The sequence below is a fragment of the Apium graveolens genome, unplaced genomic scaffold (assembly GCF_009905375.1).
Source record: "Apium graveolens cultivar Ventura unplaced genomic scaffold, ASM990537v1 ctg255, whole genome shotgun sequence".
In the NCBI taxonomy this organism is placed as follows: domain Eukaryota; kingdom Viridiplantae; phylum Streptophyta; class Magnoliopsida; order Apiales; family Apiaceae; genus Apium; species Apium graveolens.
This window is the reverse complement of record NW_027417713.1, coordinates 2,412-21,727: the sequence shown is the minus strand read 5'-3', so window position 1 is coordinate 21,727 and position 19,316 is coordinate 2,412. Positions and strand designations below refer to the sequence as shown.

The 19,316-nt window shown below is 34.5% G+C and overlaps 1 non-coding gene across 1 annotated transcript; it reads right to left on the bottom strand.

The window, feature by feature from the left end:
* Window positions 1-16,483: 16,483 nt before the first annotated feature.
* On the bottom strand, window positions 16,484-16,590 carry LOC141700597 (small nucleolar RNA R71). The gene has a single exon (XR_012566439.1). It is a non-coding gene; the product is annotated as a small nucleolar RNA R71 (small nucleolar RNA).
* Window positions 16,591-19,316: the final 2,726 nt, after the last annotated feature.

Below are 19,316 nucleotides of genomic sequence, written 5' to 3'. Positions count from 1 at the left end.
TTTACATATACTTGATTTATTATTATTACATATAATGTTTTTAAGTTTTGAGTTTTTTTTATTGGTCGGTATACTATTTTGAACTATTATATGAGAATGGTCGTATTTATATGTCAATATGAATTTATTTTGTTACTTGTAGTGACATTTAATTATTATTATGGGTTAAGCTTTATAAAGTTAAAGTGTGGTTAGCTTAGTGGCATGTACATGTTAACATTCTGATTATTATATTAAGTGTATGTGTGTATGTCTAGGTTCATTTTGGCAACATAATTTGGGAGATATTGCTATTAAGGTAAGTTAACTCTTCACACTTTATTTTATTTTAAAATCTTTTAAATATTTTTGCACTGCTTTTGTTTTATAATTTATGGATCAAGTACCCTGTTTTAGAAATAAGAATTCCCAGTGAGCTCTGACTTATGAACCAGTTAGTAATTGCTTATAGTTCCGGAACTAGCCTTTGATACCTTACTAGGGAGTGCTACTTATGATGCCTTCGGGAGCGCACACTCTATGATACCTTAGTAAGGGGCACATTATTGACAGAAATTATGAACTTTTGATATTGTGTCACCAGGTATTTGTGGCCTTAGCGAGCTGTGAAATTTTATATCTTTTGTCATATGAATTTTGGAAAATGATTTTTGTTTTATAAAATTATGATACTTGATCCACTAGTGTAGAACTGTTTTCTTGCTGGGCTCTTGGCTCATTACTCACAAATTTTTAGGTGCTTAGCTTTTGGGACATCTTAAAGTGGACTTGATTTGAGCTTGCTTTGAAATAATATTTTAGTGATTATGTTTGTATTGGAGCTGCGTCTCCCAGGATTTGCTTTATTTTCAACTTAGATGATTTTATTTCTGTCTCGGATTTTAGAATTTTATGAAAAACTAGAAACGTATTCTTATTATGGATTAAATTTGGAGTTTAGCTGAATATTTAAGTATAACTATTTTCTGAAAAGTCGGGGTATTACAGTTGGTATTCAGGGCCTAGGTTAGCTTCGTGTAGACTGCCCTTTTAGGCTTGACCTGTGAGTTATGAATTTAGTTATTTGTGTTTCAAAAAAAAACTACTTTTATTTTTTTTGATTAAATATTTTGTGACTTTCTCGATGCAGAAATATTTTTGGTATCATTAAATGTTTTTAGTATGTTTAAATTTGGGGACCAAATTTATTTTAAGGAGGGTAGAATGTAATAACCATGATTTTTGTAATTATATGTATATACACTTTTCCCATTTTAATTATTTGGTTAGATAAAAAAATATTTTTTTATATAGATTTGTTATTAAATATAAATACGCGTATTTTTATATTAGAAATAAACATGTCTAGTTATCCAAAATATTTAAGTAAGGTTAAAAAAAACTATTTTAATTTATATGTGCATAATTTTAATTTAATATATATTTATTTTATGAATAGAATTTAAAATAAGTGTAGTTATGTTGTGTATATTTATTAGTGTGTTATGTGTATTTGAAAAACTCAGTCAAACACTAAACAAAGAAATAATGTTTGTTTAAATTTGTGATCACGTACCCACTAATCCATTGAATCGGAGTATTAGTTGAACCAACTTGTGTATAAATAGGCTATTAGCATATCATTTTATCCCTGTATAACATCTTCTATTTTCAGGTACGTTCTATTTCTTATATTTTTACTTATGTATTTTACATGTTTATTGCATAATTCTCTCTCTCTCTATATATATAATTAAATTACTTTTTTGTGAACTTATGTATGACTATTCTAATTCACTTGTTATTAGTTTATTTTATTATTTAGTTCCATGGTTATGTGTATAACACTATAGTTTACTTAATTTAATCATTTAGTTTGATGTTGATTATTAAATGTTTTAGTTAACAATCACCATTTTTTTTAGTAAATATTTAATGCATGAATTTATGTATATAATTATGTGTTTTGTGCATGTATAATAATTCATGTGTTATATGTTAAATATATGTTTGATTTAGATATGCATTTAGATTAGTGCACCAATTAAATATATGCTCATATATTAAATTGGTTATACTTGTTTTGTATAATGATATTTTAACACGTAAGGTTATGAAAATTTTATACACCAATATTTATATTTTGTCCACTTGCATAATCATAAGCATATGTTACCTACTTTATTTATCTTTGTTATTTTATTTTAAGGATTATATAGATAGTAAATATTAAACGTACATCTATTTTATTCTGAATTTAAATAGTTTACATATACTTGATTTATTATTATTACATATAATGTTTTTAAGTTTTGAGTTTTTTTTATTGGTCGGTATACTATTTTGAACTATTATATGAGAATGGTCGTATTTATATGTCAATATGAATTTATTTTGTTACTTGTAGTGACATTTAATTGTTATTGTGGGTTAAGCTTTATAAAGTTAAAGTGTGGTTAGCTTAGTGGCATGTACATGTTAACATTCTGATTATTATATTAAGTGTATGTGTGTATGTCTAGGTTCATTTTGGCAACATAATTTGGGAGATATTGCTATTAAGGTAAGTTAACTCTTCACACTTTATTTTATTTTAAAATCTTTTAAATATTTTTGCACTGCTTTTGTTTTATAATTTATGGATCAAGTACCCTGTTTTAGAAATAAGAATTCCCAGTGAGCTCTGACTTATGAACCAGTTAGTAATTGCTTATAGTTCTGGAACTAGCCTTTGATACCTTACTAGGGAGTGCTACTTATGATGCCTTCGGGAGCGCACACTCTATGATACCTTAGTAAGGGGCGCATTATTGACAGAAATTATGAACTTTTGATACTGTGTCACCAGGTATTTGTGCTCTTAGCGAGCTTTGGAATTTTATATCTTTTGTCATATGGATTTTGGAAAATGATTTTTGTTTTATAAAATTATGATACTTGATCCACTAGTGTAGAACTGTTTTCTTGCTGGGCTCTTGGCTCATTACTCACAAATTTTCAGGTGCTTAGCTTTTGGGACATCTTAAAGTGGACTTGATTTGAGCTTGCTTTGAAATAATATTTTAGTGATTATGTTTGTATTGGAGCTGCGTCTCCCAGGATTTGCTTTATTTTCAACTTAGATGATTTTATTTCTGTCTCGGATTTTAGAATTTTATGAAAAACTAGAAACGTATTCTTATTATGGATTAAATTTGGAGTTTAGCTGAATATTTAAGTATAACTATTTTCTGAAAAGTCGGGGTATTACATAGCAGCCCACATCTTGCAGTATTTAATCATAATTTATTTATTCCTATTAGCGTGTGTGTTTTTGTTATCTACAAAAACGCAGCTATGCCACGTATCAAACGAATTAACGAGAAACCCACACGTGTCCTGCTGCAACGCTTTGCCCCGAAAATTTTAAAATTAACGAATCGAGGTGTACGAAAAATAATTTCAGAAAATTACGAAAATAATATCAAAATATTATAAATATCCCGAAGTTTATAAAAACATAAATTTTTAAATTTCTAAACAATTTCTAAAACGCAACTTGTACCCGCATTTCCAATTTAACGACCTGAGTTGCACTTAAAACAATTTCATAAAATTATGAAAGTAGTTGTAAAATGTTAGAAATATCCCGAAGTAAATAAAAACGTAAATTTCGTAATTTTAAAATAATTTCTAAAATACACTTTATACCCGCTTTTAACAAATAAACGAAACAACGCGCGGGTAAAATTAATCCCGAAAATTTCCAAGATAATTTTAAAATTCTCGAAATATTCCAAACTTAAATAAATATTAGTTTTATAATTTTTGAATAATTCTAGAATTAAATATGGATTTTACAAATGAAAGCATTCAGAAAATCATTTAAAAATAAATAATTAATAAAATATTGATTTCTCAATTTTATAAAATCCTAAAAATAATTATTGTAATTATAAAATCATAAAAATAATTTTAAAAATATTCCCAATATTTATGCAAATAAATTTGCACTAAATCCACTTTTGAAAGTGAAAACAATCCAATACGATCCCATAATTAATTGCGCGGACAACCCGGTACACCATAAATCATATATGGATAATAATCAAACAACACATAGCGGTCAACACCAACATACATATTTTATTTATTTAATAATTTCCATAATTATATAATTAAATGATTCAAAAGTACACGGGTTGTTATATCCTTCCCCCCTTAAAAGGATTCTGTCCTCAGAATCTGATCTAACTAAACAAGTGAGGATATTTGTCAAGCATATTCGATCCTAATTTCCAAGGAGACTCTTTTAATCGAGGTTTTCAAATATAATCACTATAGATATGCAATTATTTCCCAAGGACTCGCCTTTAACGATCAAGAATTTGGATCGATCACTATACGCAGATCAAACTTGGACAAGGGCCCATTGGCTCTTAATCAATCGCTGAACTTAAATCGGATACTTATCACTTTAACCATAACAGGCCAAATATATTACATGTGTACACTTGTTGTAACGGTAACATCAACTCATGAACAACTTTATTTATATTTATCGATATCTCAAAGGGATTACTAAATTTAGGACTCAACTTATCCTCTCTATTCAGATCTATCCAACCTTCTTTAAAGTAAAACTTTTACTAACACTACTAGTCTTATTTCTATACTCATACTCTCTCTCGATATAATTTCGCCTTCTTTCTTTGTCTACTGCGAGCTGCTTCAATCAATCTTACTATGCTCTTGGTGTGCCAATTTAACTTAAAATTTGACAACTTTCTTTCTCCCACTTTATTTTAATAGAAACGGGGACCTACACTTGCGTTCACATGAAGCTTGGTAAAGTGGCATTCCAAAGCTGACATTGCTGATACATGATCATTCCAGTGTTTCCTTAAAACTCACCCTCTCAACATATCTTACATTTCCTGAACCACTTCCGTACTTTGACTCTTTGTTTAAGGATGATAGGCGGTGCTCGTTTTCAACTTGGTTTCCAAACATTTAAACATTTCTTACTCCTTTTTATTAGTTAAGGTTGAAAAGTAATCTCATATATTCACGTATTATCACCTTTAAGTATTTGAACTTCAGATTCCACTCTTTCCAATTCGTCTATTAACTCCTCGGTGGTTTTAATTACATCTAATCCTTTTTTTTCGGCATAAGGCATCTGTTACCATACGGCTTTGCTTAGGTAGTTGTAAATGAATTAATTCAGAATCTTTTGTTAACCTTGGTCAAAATTTCATTCTTAAAGACTCAACGTATAGTTGCTTTCCTTCTGATCTTTGGAGAAAAATCCTTGGGCATTCCACGCAAACTTTCTTATTCCTTGAGTAGCTGAGGATGTTATCAATAAATATAGTTTGTTCATCTAAGTACTCCTTATACACCATGATCCTTAATTTCTTATAATCACTTGATACACTTGTTATTTCACATAATATCATCCGAGCTTGCAATGTCCTTAACTTACTTTAATCATAACCTCTGATATGTTTTCAGGTCGGATCTTAAGTTAATCCTCAAGATATAATATATTTCTTAAATTAGGTCTCATAAGTAGCCAATTCTATATAGGGTCTCATTTCTTCTTATTCGTTGTTTTGTTAAACTCCCAATAATCAGTACATATTCTTATACTTTCATTCCTTTTTCTCCCTTAACATCATTGGTACACTTTACGATTCGCTTCTGGTAAACCACTTCCTGGGTCTACCTTATCTACTAGGCCTCCAATATTTCTCCTTGATTCTTTGACATGTCCACACTTCCTAATCCATCTTGAAATTTCCTTCTTATACCTTGTTATCACTATTTTTCTTTATATTTTTGTATGTCTTGGCATTTCTGTAGTAAATTCCATACTTTCTATTATGAATTCCTTGTGGGATCTCATTTCTTAATCCTTCTACTCATAGCATCCAAGTGCTGGAAAAAAACCTAGGGATATCGTGATTATTTTTCCTGGGCACATAAATTTCCTCTTACTAACTACTAACATCGTGATCCATTATCTTCTACTGACATCTTATCTTTTCCTTCACAACCTCAACTGAAAGGTCATATTATCCATCCTTGCTCCTTTTGGATTATGAACTTAAATTTCCGATTTCAACTTCTAAAATTCCATAGATAATTCTTCTGGTGCAGTCTCTATGTTCGTCCTCTCTCCTTTTTACTTATCTCTAGCCACTACATTTACTTTTCCTCGTGAATTCATACTTCAAACTCTTATAGTCCGTATAGATCTTACACCTTTCTCCATATATATCATGTTTCCCAATCTTTTAAAACCAACATTGTTACTGTTAGTCCCAAGTATGAGTAGGATACTTCTGCTCATGAGGTTTCGGTAGTCTGGGTGCATATACAATAACTTTATTGTGTTGCATCAACACACATCCTAATCCCTTATGAGAAGCATCACTATAAACTATCAAACCTCTTTGGTACTTTCGAAATGATAAAGCAGGTGCTGTAATCATTTTCTTCTTTAATTCCGCAAAACTTTCTTTATGCTTCTCCATTTCATATAAATTTCTTGCTTTTCCTGGTTAGCTTCGTCGAAGGTATTGTAACTTCCAAGAAATCTTGCACAAATTTCAATAATAACTGGTCCATGGTAAAACTCCTTACTTTTATTGGTACATTTTGGCCTTTCTTTATTCATAGTAACCTTAATTTCTACCGGATCTCCTTTGGTCTCCTTCTCACTAATTATTTATGCTTTCTACCATCAAAACTTTCACCTTATAAACTTTACATACCACTTCTTTCTTCTCCGACTCCCCAATTGTCATTAAATGCTTCGCGTGGTCCTCCGTTGACTATAAGTAACGTAATTACAACTCATCCAGATATTCCTTAAAGATTCTGTCCACAGGTTCAATCTCCAATTGGTAACATCTAAATCTTAAATCAATTTTAGAAAATACTTTGCTTCTTCTGTTTGATCTACAAATCAGTAGTTCGAGGTAACAGATACTTACTCTTGATAGTAAACTTGTTGAGCTTCCTTTAGTCGATGCATAATCTCATACTTCCATTTTCTTATTAATAATTAGTACCACTGCATCTCATGGAATCCACTGGGTTTAATCGCTTCTTCTTCTAGCATCTCTTGCATCTGCTTTGCTAATTTCCCCATTTTAACTGATGCCATTTTATGGAAGGCCTTGGTCACTGGCTTCGTTTCAGATGCTAAGTCAATCGCGAGCTTCATTTCCCTATCTGGAGAAAATCTTGGTAATTCGTCTGGAACTATATCTTGAAACTATAAAATCTTCAAATTCTGTTTACTCCTGACTTCTATTCATAATCACCATAGTACTTACATTTTGGTCACCATAACCTCTTAGCTTAAGTCATTATTAACAAATTCTTTATCTTTTTTCATCTTCTGAACCTCACCACCTTCTCATTTGACGTCCTCAAAACTATCTTTTCATCCCGACGATCTATCTGGGCATCAGCTTAAATAGTTAATTCATTCCTTAGAATAATATTAAATCCTCTTATCTCAAATGATATCAATTCTTCGCAACTTATTGCCAGAAATATCGATTCCGCCATTGGTACTTATTCAATAACTGCATGTTCTTAACTTGTTAATCCTTTAGTCATAAACTTATTGATTCGACAGGATAATTCATCTTATCAAATAAACCTTGAGAGATATACGATCAAATTGCTCCCACATCGTTCAATACTTTAATGCATAAGGTATCCGCAATAATCTTCCACGTTATCACATCCATATTCTAAATAACATATTTCTCAGAAAAATCACAAATTCTCATTTCTCGAAGACGTATTCCTTATTGAAGTAGATTCCCTTGACTCGTAATGCATCCCTGGCTAGGGCCAGTAGTTTGCAATTCTCACCATATGCCCTTGTTTCCTTTCCATGCATGAGAGGTAGATGAGACTTTGCCCGCTGGGTGTATAATACGTTGACTCTTATTTAAAAAGCTCTCGCAAAGAACAACGGTACAACGAAACAACTAGAAGGATTCACAATTTTAATAAACTTAAAGTTGAAAAGAAAGAAGAAGTAATGATTTGAATATGAATGAGACAACCATACTGGTACTTAAGATGGCTAGTCTTTCATACCGTATGGCATACAGCACATGATTAGGTAGCGTCCCACCCGATTCTTCGTCATTCCGATAAAGTGTCTCATCATAATACTGTTTGTCCCAATCAGAAAACAAAACTTGAGGGGAACAATTAAATTTGAAAGGAATGCAAATCCTCTATTTTGATATCACCAGAAAGAATTTATTAAGAAAAGGAGTTCATACATTTTTAGGAATTAAAAAGGAATATACGCTGTAATGTTGAGGACAAGGATGATACTATTGGTCACCATCCACATTTCACTTGTATTCATCTTTTGAGTTTGATCGATCATATCCTAACTGTGTCATATAACAACTTTAGTAATATACTAAAATGCCTTCGCAACTAAGCATTATGGTAGATTCTTACTTGTTAAGTCTTGCATTTGTAACGTCGCACCTACACGTATAATACTTTAACAATTCGATCATAATGGCGTTCTTATCAGATAACCTTGAGTTTCCTCTTTTTAATTTGGAATAACCATGAATCATTCAACATAGCGATCTTTTTGTTAGTAATATTCTTCTTTTAGAAAAGTCTGGAAATCTTCCCAATCTTCTTCGGTCATGCTCAGGCTTCCGTTAAATCAATGAATTCTTCGAACTCTGATAATCCCAGTAATTGGATGAATAGTTACTCTATACACTGGTTCTGTTGTTAATCTTATCATATAATACTTGCACCTTGTTGTTAGGAATAATTAACTTCTTCATAATCGCAGGTTATCTCGTTCTTCGAATTAACAATACTGAGTCTGAAACAGCATCCTTTCAGGTAATCTGGGTCTTTTAACAAACAAGAAACTCAAGTAGTAACTTGACAACCAAGGTTTAAAACTTATTTTATTCAAAAAGACTTTTAGAAATTTTGTAAGGAAAAATATTTTTCGAAAACTTGTTAAAAATTTTGAAAATCATAAATCTGGTTGTCCTTACTATATGAGTTGGTTGTTGTCCTTCCGACCTATAACAAGGTACCAAATTAAAGAAACATTCACATAAAGGTCCGTTCACTTCGATCTACCTTCTCCTTTATCGAGTCCGTTTGCCTTCCTTAATCGACGAAAACTTCAATTATCGTTGCATGTTACCTTATTCGTAGCTTCACATCAACGCTCCCATACTGGTAATACTTCCATCATCAACTTTGCAATCGTTAAGGGGAACAGACTATCCAATAGTCAACAAATCTATTTTATGAAACCAAAATTTGCTCATATCACATCACTACTTTACATATCGCATTTATCATAGTACCATCATTTAATTCCACCAAAAATTCCAAATTTATACCTTTCTCCCTAACTCTTTCAAAATTCATCTAATTTATCCCATAATTATTCACGTGTGGCTTAGTCACTAATGGCTTCTTTTAACCCGATCACAGCTATCCTCTGAAATACTTAAATCTTCTCTCTAAACTTCTTCTCACCTTTATTTATATCTCAAGCGCTCACCATTTACTGTAGCTCTCGAATCCATCCTCGTAGGTACAATCGCTTCATAGGACAAGTTCTAAACAGGGGGTATAGAACAGGATATAAGGTAAACTAAAAAGATACACTCACAGCCGAATGTCCAGTAAAACAAGAATAAACAGATGAAAGTTCTTGAATAGGTAATCTCGCATCAAGAAACGAAAAATTAGCGTAAAATAGCTAGAAGAAGTGCAACCGTTATAACAAAAGGTAGTACCATTAATGCTGGTGGAGGAACAAGGTACAAATCCAATCTGAAAGAAGATGACGATCCTTGAACGAGAAGCTCTAAACGATCAGATAATATAGGGAAATCAGGATCTGCCATTTCCGTTATCTGGAAATCACATCGCAAGCTAAGAATCCCGAATCGCAACACGAACCGTGCCGGAGACCTACTATGTAATCGCACTCATCCTTACGACGTCTTAGCTTTCTATTTCCTAATCCTAATCCTAACCCTCTACCCAATCCCGACAATCTAGGTTTGTTTCAGTGACTTAAAACCTGTAGCTCTGATACCAACCGGTGGCGCCCTCCAAACCTGGGTCAGAAGTTTGGGGTCCACAACACATGCACCATATAAACCTGTATAGGAAATATTATTTGCAATGACCCTATTTCACATAACCACGGATCGCAACAGGTTAAAGAAAATAAGCCATAATCTTAACCTTTATTACAACGTACCAAATCCCAACTAATTTAACTTACAATTGATAATAAAATCATTCTTACAATCTGACTATCTCTATACCGCATGAAGCTTCTGCTAGCTCGATTCAACTCAACTAGAACCTTAGCCCGTACTTTGGACTGAGAAACTTCACTATCATCCATATTCTTTTCAACTGTAAAATATATAAAAGAATCGCAAGGGTGAGCTAACTAGCTCAGCAAGTCATAATAGTGATAACTGAGGTTAAACAATGATCAAATGAGATGATTCAAAGGAATCAAGTTTCTTTTTAACTAATCATTAGAATTGGATATTCATTTTAAGTTTTAAAAACCAAGGTTAGGCTGCTGATCAGTCATACACTAACCCCGAGCAAGCACACAACACTGCTCTAATTACTGGATCCAAGGCACATATTGGCCTAACTTGACCATTGGTATGGTCTGACCACGAATCTGGTCCACATATATAAAAAAAGCTATCCAATCCTAAAGCAGTTCAATATGATAACAATATGATTCAATAAAACAAGATCATAATCGATAATGGTTAAACATTTGCATAAAAAAGTAAGGAAACTCATGGATATCTCAAGGGTATATCAGGGTATGTATAAGAAACGGTTTTCAGTTTGTACAAGGGTCAGGTATCAGATCATTAATGATTTTTCAGGATATGGTTCTTTGATGTTAATAAGAATGATTGTAGTATAAAAGTTTCTGGGTTTTCAAATCATTCTCTTTCAGTGTTTGGTGTTTGGTAATTATATCTTTGAAGAGTAGTATTATATTTGTATGGTTTGGTGTCTGAGGATCAACAAAGGATGGTTTGCAAAGAATAAGGCTTACGGCTCAAGATCAAGAAAGAATCAGGGTTAAGGGTAAATAGTTTGAAGCATATGCATTATAAAACAGGAGTTTTATTTAATAATAGTAACATGTTATGAAACAGTTCAAAAACATTGGTAATATATCTTGAAGAAAAGTTCAAAAATACTTGCCTTACAAGGCTTTACAACTATTACTGATCAACTCTGAGCCGACTCTGCTGCTCAGGTTCTAATGTCCAACCACTAGATCCCATTGGATTCGACTTCGACACTCAGGTCTTTCTGTTGAAACTCTACTGAGCACGTCGACTGACTACTATGTTATCTTTAGTCCATCGTCCGCTTTCAGGTTCCCGACTATAACCTACAGGGTCGAAATACCCTTCGTTAGACGTCTAGGTATGCTTGACATATCCTCGATACTAATTCTTACCCAAAGATATTCAAACCCGACTCGTAATTATTCATATTAGAATAACACATAAAACAATTAGGGTTCATATTCTCGAAATCGATCCAGTGTTTATTTTCAGAAAATACATATACTCGTCATTTTACGAAATTAGGGTTATTGAGTTTTGGCAAAACATTTCACCGCAACGTACAATCAGGTTTCGTATAAAACATATGTACATATATTTATATATATTCTCTCGACACGATAATTCACGATTAAATAACTCAAGTATACACATTATAACATTCTTGACCCAACATGCACTTAATAACGATGAATTAATCTCAAAACCCTTACACAAGACCTTACTTTACGAGGCATACAACAACTAGCTGCAACAAAATTTCGGCATGTATTATTCGTATACATACACTATCCCAAATTACCAACATGTAATTCAAGAAATGTGTTTATGGTGTTAATTAGGACTTATATCATCATCGTCCACCACCAGTTCACCGGAGTTCATCACCGGTGGCGGCAAAAATCCGGCGATGCCCAATTAGGGGTGTTCGAACTCGTACTTCCACCGATAAATTTGTTAAAATCAATAGGTATCACAGAATCATCAAGAAAATTATGTTTAAGAACCGAAATCAAGCAAACTCGAAACAAGGGTCTCGAGTTCGCACATATACATACACTGAGACGCGTACATACACTCAAGGTTTGAGCAAGATTCAATTAGAGCATCGACATACAGAAAAAGCCCAGTCGAAATAAGCATGAACCAGAGGAAATAGTGAAGAAACGAGAGAACGAGCCGCGATAAAAGAAAAGGGGAAGAAGACGGTCGCGGGGAGAAAACAGAGGGGGGGTTTGTGCGTGTGTGTTTTTATTATCTACAAAAACGCAGCTATGCCACGTATCAAACGAATTAACGAGAAACCCACACGTGTCCTGCTGCAACGCTTTGCCCCGAAAATTTTAAAATTAACGAATCGAGGTGTACGAAAAATAATTTCAGAAAATTATGAAAATAATATCAAAATGTTATAAATATCCCGAAGTTTATAAAAATATATTTTTTAAAATTTTTAAACAATTTCTAAAACGCAACTTGTACCCGCATTTCCAATTTAACGACCTGAGTTGCACTTAAAACAATTTCATAAAATTACGAAAGTAGTTTTAAAATATTAGAAATATCCCGAAGTAAATAAAAACATAAATTTCATAATTTTAAAATAATTTCTAAAACACACTTTATACCCGCTTTTAACAAATAAACGAAACAACGCGCGGTTAAAATTAATTCCGAAAATTTTCAAAATAATTTTAAAATTCTCGAAATATTCCAAACTTAAATAAATATGAGTTTTATAATTTTTGAAGAATTCTTGAATTAAATATGGATTTTACAAATGAAAGCATTCAGAAAATCATTTAAAGATAAATAATTAATAAAATATTGATTTCTCAATTTTATAAAATCCGAAAAATAATTATTATAAATATAAAATCATAAAAACAATTTTAAAAATATTCCCAATATTTATGCAAATAAATTTGCACTAAATCCACTTTTGAAGGTGAAAACAATCCAATACGATCCCATAATTAATTGCGCGGACAATCCGGTACACCATAAATCACATATGGATAATAATCAAACAACACATAGCGGTCAACACCAACACACATATTTTATTTATTTAATAATTTACATAATTATATAATTAAATGATTCAAAAGTACACGAGTCGTTATAAATTTGGTGAAGTTTTTTTGAAAGGAGCAAGGAAAGAAAACATGTTTGTTGCAAACTTAAATTCAGCAAACAAGGATGGAATATGTTGCCTCTACATCAAGGCATCTATTGAGCAAAGCAAACTTTGTGTTAGGACGTTAACACGCGCTAATAATACATGCAAGTATACGCGTTCTCAAGTAATATAGAATTAATTCTAGTTCATTTTAACAGAGACACTTTTAAGTTAAGTTCAATTCATGCGCTTATGCAACAATGTTATGGTTATCGCTCAATGCTAAGATAGTAACAAGTTGAGATAGTTTATAACTACGATTAACTAAGAAATTATGCTAAAGGATATTAACTAAAAGAATTAAAGGTTGATTACTTATATGACACAAACATGGGATTCTAACTTCATTAAATACTTCATTCAATAGCCTTTTTGTTCTTAACCTTAGCATGCAATGGTGATGACACTAATCAGATAACACGAAACTAGTAAACGCCAACTTTCGTTGTATAAAAGTGATAGAAGCTGAATATACACCAATTATATTGAGACCCTATATGTCTATAGAATTTGACAACATAACGGTTTAATGTGCAAGTTATCTATTGTGATTACATAGGGAAAGTAAGATGGTTAAAATTACCTACGAATCATGCATCTCAAATACATGAACCTATGCTAGCATGGCAAGTTCTAAACCCCTATATTCACTTTCGCTTCAATAGAGATTAACACACTATCTTATAAGTTTGTGATGCTCATAAGACAAATAAGCACAACCAATACTAGGTTATCATACAATCACCATACATTAAGCTATCGAAACAAATTAACTAAATAAATCCATAATTAAATCCGCTAGAACCCCATGATAACGATTAGCCCATAACCAAACTAATCATTATCGTGGGTTCCGATGAAAGCATGGTATAATTAACTAATTCTTTATAAACTAAATAATAAACAAGTACGTTAAACAAGAGTATATGTGCAACAAAATAAGAAAACTAGCATCCAAGATTACAACTTAAAACAAAGAATCACAAGAATAAACTAGATCCTCTTTGCCTTGGTTGTATTTGTGCTCCTAGGTCTTCTCGATGTCTGATAAGTGGCATTTTATACCACTTAGAACGTCTTAAAATGGCTTAAATTGGTATCTTGAAATCAAGTATTTTGTGTATTTGATGCGTTTTTCTAGTGTTTATGAATTTCAGGGTATTAGTTGCATTTCGGGGGAGGAATCATCAAGAATAAGCCTTGGCATGTGTTCACCATTGCGAGAGGAAAGGAATGGGCAGATTACGGCGAAGAAACGGAGCAAACCTGGATTTTTTCCAGTAGAGGCCTGCGCGCCCGCGCAGCAATGCTGAGCGGCCGCGCAGCAACCTGCGCGCCCGCACGGCTATGCTGAGCGGCCGCGCAGGGTCGGGGAAAAAGATAAATTATTTTAGACTTCTACTTCTGTTTGGCTTCCAACTTCTATGTAATCTGAGTTTTATGGGACTATTATATAGGTAGATTTGAGACATTTTTCACAGAGAGTATTAAGGGGATTATGTTTTAGATTGTGTTTTACGCAAGAAGCGAAGGAGATAAGGAAGAAGACCGATTTAGCACACCGCAACAAAGGGGAAGCATATTTTCTTGTGATTCTTGTTTCGTTGTAAAGTTGGATGCTAGTTTTCTTGCTTTGACTTATTTACTCTTGTGACGTACTCTGTTTTAATATAATTAGTTTAGTTATTATTTTCTTGTGTTTGTTTATCATGATTTCATATGAACCCATGATGGCGATAAGTTCTATTATGGGCTAATCGTGATCATGGGGTTGCAACGGATTTATTATGGAATTCTTTAGTTAATTGTTTAACACTTTAGTGTGTGATGATTGCTTGATATCTAGTATTGGTTGTGCGTATTCGTCTTATGTGCGTCGCGAAAATATAAGATAGGGTATTAATCTCTTGTGAAGCGACGGTGGATCTTGAGATTTAGAACTTGCCATGCTAGCATAGGTTCATGTACGTTGGGCATGATTAGTGGGTAACTCTAACAGTTTTATTTGCCCTATGTAATCAAAAGGAATAACTTGAGCTTAAATCGTTGTGTTGTCAATTTCTGTAGACATATAGGAACTCAACATAATTGATGACTATTCAACTTCTATCTTAATTGTGGATGCTTGGTAGAATGGTATTAGTACAATGAAAGTTGGCTTTTATCAGTTTTGTGTTATTCGATTAATATCATCACTGTCACATGCTAAAGGTAATAACAATGGCTATAGAAGGAAGTAATAATGAAGTTGTGATCTCATGAGTGTTTTATTATTGATAAATTGAAGTGTTAGTTAAGTGGTTAATTAAGTAGTTAATTATAGTTAATATTTAATCAACAATTTTAAGTGTTATTATCTTAACATTGAGAAGTAATCATACATTGGTGAGTGAGTTTAATTAGACAATAATTTAGTCTGAGTCTCTGAGGGAACGAACTAGAAAGTATTCTATATTACTTGCGAACGCGTATACTTGCGTGAATATTAGCGCGTGTTTTCTCCCTAACAAGTTTTTGGCGCCGCTGCCGGGGACTCGGCGTATTTGTTTAGTTTATGTACTTACCATCATTGGTCATTAGGACTCAGTGATTAGGACGTAGTAGTTACTTACTCTTTTCGGTTGTGTTTCAGGTACTTTAGCAAGCGTTTATGCAAACTCGTTCTCGTGCTCGCAAGAGGACTTTAGATACAGCTGAGGAGACAGACGAAGTTCTTGATATTCCGGAGAAGTTAGATTTTGAGGATTCGGATTCAGGAACTGAGCAGAAAGAACCAGTAAACATGGGAGATCGTATTGTTCAAGCTGATCCAGCTCTTATGGATTTTTCTCGGCCTAAAATTGATGACATTCAGTCAAGCATCCTTCATCCGGCTATTCAAGCTAACACCTTTGAAATCAAGCTGGGCACTATTCAGATGGGGCAGAATTCTGTTTCTTTTGGAGGAACGGCAACTGAAGACCCCAACATGCACATAAGGAATTTTGTCGAGATCTGTAGCACTTTTAAGTATAATGGCGTGACTGATGAGGCTATCAAGTTGAGGCTTTTCCCATTCTCACTGAGGGATAAGGCTAAAGACTGGTTACATTCTGAACCAGCTGGGTCCATCACTACGTGGCAAGATCTTGCGCAAAAGTTTCTGGTGAAGTTTTATCCGATGGCAAAGACTGCTGCTATGAGGAGTGCTCTTACTCAGTTTGCGCAGCAACCTACAGAATCTATGTGCGAGGCTTGGGAACGCTACAAGGAAATGTTGAGAAAATGTCCACATCATGGAATGCCGGATTGGATGGTGATCACTGGTTTCTATAATGGTTTGGGGGCCCAATCTCGGCCCATGCTCGATGCAGCAGCTGGAGGAGCCTTATGGGCTAAAAGCTATACTGAGGCGTATAATCTTATAGAGACGATGGCTGCAAATGAGCATCAAAACCCAACTCAGAGGATGACGTCAGGCAAGGTAGCAGGTATTCTGGAAGTTGATGCCGCCACCGCTATTGCAGCCCAGCTCCAAGCGCTATCAATGAAGGTTGATTCTCTGGCTACGTATGGAGTTAATCAAATAGCTATGGTTTGTGAGCTTTGTGCAGGTTCTCATGCTACGGATCAGTGTTCTCTTGTAAACGCATCTGTTCAGTATGTGAATAATTATCAGCGATAACAGCAGCCTGTGCCAGCGACCTATCATCCTAATAACAGAAATCATCCAAATTTCAGCTGGGGGAATAATCAGAATGCTATTCAGCCACCATATCAGCAAGGAGTGAGTAAATAGTTTAACCCACCTGGATTCCAGCAACCACAGCAGTATGCTACAAGGCAATCATATCCTCAACAGGGAAGTGCAGCTGCACCCACTAGTGCTGATTTTGAGGAACTTAAGCTGTTGTGCAAGAGTCAGGCAGTTTCTATCAAGACCTTGGAAAATCAAATTGGTCAATTAGCCAATGCAGTGCTCAATCATCAACCCGGCACTCTTCCCAGTGACATGGAAGTACCAGGCAGGAAGGAAGCTAAAGAGCAAGTCAAGGCTATTACCTTAAGGTCTGGAAAAGTAGCTGATGCTGAAAAGGCAAAAGAAGTAGAAGCTGAAATTAGAGGTGAAGAATCTAAGCAAAAGGAGAAAGCGGTGGAACCAAGGAAGACTACTGTTGAACACACTCTGCCTGAGGCTAATACATGGGAGAAACAGCTCTATCCTCCACCACCTTTTCCTAAGAGATTGTAGCAACAAAAGCTGGATAGACAGTTCGGGAAGTTTCTGGAGGTGTTCAAGAAACTTCACATCAATATACCTTTCGCTGAGGCTCTGGAACAAATGCCTAGTTATGCGAAGTTTATGAAGACTATTCTTTCAAGGAAGGTGAAACTGGATGACCTTGAAACCGTTGCTCTCACGGAAGAATGCAGCGCTGTTCTGCAGCAAAAGTTACCACCAAAACTGAAAGATCCAGGAAGCTTCACCATTCCTTGCACCATTGGCAATCTAACTTTTGACAAGTGCCTTTGTGATTTGGGAGCAAGCATTAATCTGATGCCGTTGTCGATCTTTAAAAAAACTGGATCTACCTGATCCAAAACCCACGTACATGTCACTACAGTTGGCTGACCGTTCCATTACTTACCCAAGGGGCATAGTTGAGGATGTGCTCGTCAAGGTGGATAAGCTCTTCTTTCCAGCAGATTTTGTTATTCTGGATTTTGAGGAAGATAAGAAGATTCCCATAATCTTGGGGAGGCCTTTCTTGGCTACTGGCCGTACCTTGATAGATGTGCAAAAAGGTGAACTTACTATGCGGGTCCAAGATCAGGATGTGACCTTTAACGTATTCAAGGCAATGAAATTCCCTACAGAAGATGAGGAGTGCTTAAAAGTGGATGTGATTGATTCTGCGGTTACTTCGGAACTCGATCATATGCTAATGTCTGATGCATTGGAAAAGGCCTTAGTGGGGGATTTTGACAGCGATGATGAAGATAGCAACGAGCAATTACAATATCTGAACGCTTCTCCCTGGAAGCGAAAGCTGGACATACCATTTGAATCTCTTGGTACTTCTGACCTTAAGAATGCTGAAGGGAAGCTCAAACCATCAATAGAGGAAGCACCTACCTTGGAGCTCAAACCATTACCTGAACACTTGAGGTATGCTTTTTTAGGTGATTCTTCTACGTTACCTGTTATTATTTCATTTGACCTTTCAGGTAGTGAGGAAGACAAACTCTTAAGGATTTTGAGAGAATTCAAATCGGCTATAGGATGGACCATAGCAGACATCAAGGGGATAAGTCCTTCATATTGTATGTATAAAATTCTGCTAGAGGAAGGTAGTAAGCCAACTGTGGAACAACAGTGAAGACTGAATCCCATCATGAAGGAGGTGGTGAAGAAAGAAATTCTGAAATGGCTAGATGCAGGCATCATTTATCCTATTTCTGACAGCTCGTGGGTGAGCCCCGTACAATGTGTACCTAAGAAGGGAGGTATCACTATGGTCGCAAATGAAAAGAATGAGCTCATCCCTACTCGAACAGTTACAGGATGGAGAGTATGCATGGATTATAGAAAATTGAACAAAGCCACAAGGAAGGATCACTTCCCTCTTCCATTTATTGATCAGATGCTTGACAGATTGGCGGGACATGAGTATTTTTGTCTTCTGGATGGTTATTCCGGGTATAATCAGATTTGTATTGCACCAGAGGATCAGGAAAAGACTACCTTCACTTGTTCATTTGGCACATTTGCTTTTCGCAGAGTTTCGTTTGGGTTATGTGGCGCCACCGGCCACCTTTCAGAGATGTATGATGGCTATATTCTCTGACATGATTGGAAATAACGTCGAAGTGTTCATGGATGACTTCTCCGTCTTTGGACACTCATATGATGAATGTTTGAATAATCTGCGCGCCGTACTCAAAAGATGCGTGGAAACTAATTTGGTGCTTAATTGGGAGAAATGTCATTTATGGTGCGTGAAGGCATTATCCTTGGGCATAAGGTC